This window comes from Hevea brasiliensis, chromosome 3, assembly GCF_030052815.1.
Source record: "Hevea brasiliensis isolate MT/VB/25A 57/8 chromosome 3, ASM3005281v1, whole genome shotgun sequence".
NCBI lineage: Eukaryota > Viridiplantae > Streptophyta > Magnoliopsida > Malpighiales > Euphorbiaceae > Hevea > Hevea brasiliensis.
Window position 1 is genome coordinate 1,901,484 of NC_079495.1, and position 2,068 is coordinate 1,903,551.

Genomic DNA, 2,068 nt, shown 5'->3' on the forward strand with positions numbered 1-2,068 from the left:
TAACAGTTGAAATTTAAAAATATTTAAATACAAAGTTAATTTTATTTTAAGTGTTAATATATAATTTTATAATAGTAATTGATATAATTTTGTATTGGATGATACATCAGTTAATTTTAAATTTTTAAATAAGTTGATTAATAGATTTTCTTATATTATCTTTTAAATTAGTTGTCGTATACCAATAACAAAGTAATTAAAAAAAAAACATACATGTGGTGATTTTTAAGTTATTATCACTGAAATTCTTAAATTGTAAATATAAGAAATGTTTTTAAACAATAAATGTTTAGATTTTATACATAATTTTTTACTAAATAATTATTTAAATATATATCTTAACATAATTTTTTAAAAATAATTCACCCTTTTTAATCTAACTCAAATTTTAATTAAAAATATTACTTTTTAAATAATTATTTTTTACTATAAGAATATATTTTAACAGTTGAAATTCAAAAATATTTAAATACAAAATTAATTTAATATAATATACTAAATTAAAGGATAAGGCTTTCTTTTCACTTTGAAAGGTAGTTAAGATTTCTTCTAAATTATGAATTATTCAAAGTTTGAAAAAGGAAGAATTAACAAATAATAATGGTATATTGCATAGCCAGGATCAAGCAGTCTAGCCACTCATGAGCTCTTGTTTTTATTTATTGTTTTCCTCCAATTCAGTAAGTTGGGATAATTTTTTTTGAAATTATTAATTAATGCTAAGTTGTTTAAAATCCTTAATTATATATATAAAAAAAACTCAATTGTTTGATTTTTCTTTTTCTTCATTTTTTGGGTTTCTAATTATAAAGCATAAATAAAACTATAATACATTTGATTTCTCCACATGGCAAGTTTTTGATAATCAATCTTGAATTTTTAATTCATATATATATATATATAGGTATGGCCAAGTGGTAAGGCAGGAGATAGTAAATTTTTCCCTATTTCAAACCCATTTTTTTTTTCCTACAAGCTTGGCTTCATTTATTTACCTAGCGAAGTGAAATATGAAAACCTAAATTTATTTGGTCTAACACTTTAAGCTAGAAATATCTTTATTAAATTATAGATAGATATAAAAGACCAAAATACATTTGATACTCTTAACATAGGAAACATTAAAAAAAAAAAACTTCAACTGAAAATTGAAACACCTAATAAAACATCAAATCAGAGCTAATCAACGTAAAGTAGACAATCAATAGATTGAAAATATAATTTCTTGGCAAGCAAATCATAACCCACGTTATAATTTTGCTGAGCCATCACGCCTATGATGGTGACATATCGGAAATGCTCTTCTGGTAGCTGAGAGCTTGGAAAAACAGCCATGTAAAATATAGATAATTTATGTTGATAAAATATGCCATTAAACCCCACTTGCAAGTCAGCTCCGTCGTTAAAGTGATAGGTCACATCTGGAAAGCCTTTTAGTTCTTTACTCATGTTTCCCTTAAAGCACAAAAAATATACACATTCAACCATGACTTCTATGACTAAATGAGCCAATATATGCCTCACCCCATTTCTAAACCTGTCATAGGCTTGGTCAATCAGCCAAGTAGCAAGAGTTCTCGAGTCCACGATTACTCTAGTTAGCTTGCTTTGATTTGTTAATTTTCTCCTAAACACACCGTCATCAATATCAAGCTCATATGTCAATTCCTTGTAGATTTAGGTAGTAATAGGCTTCACTCATTTCCAAGGGTGTTGCATAGCCATTCATATTTGCTCCGTCTCCTAAGAATAACTGGTTATAGTTGTAGTTGGGATCATAAAAGTCACCAATGCAATAGGAGAACTTGTTTCCTAGTTGCCTTGCCATAGAAATATTTTGTGGTCTAAGACCAAAGACACCATTGATAACTTTCCCAATATATTTTTTCACAATAGCACTACAGCAAAATATTACTTAGGAAAACAACAATAGATACTTTCATCCAAAGATTCAAAGATAAGCTGCTCAGTAGCTGCATTTTCTATTGATGATGGAGCTTAGCACTACTTCTCTGTACAAGTATGACGAGGAAAATATTGACAGAATTCTGATTTGAAGGGAATACTA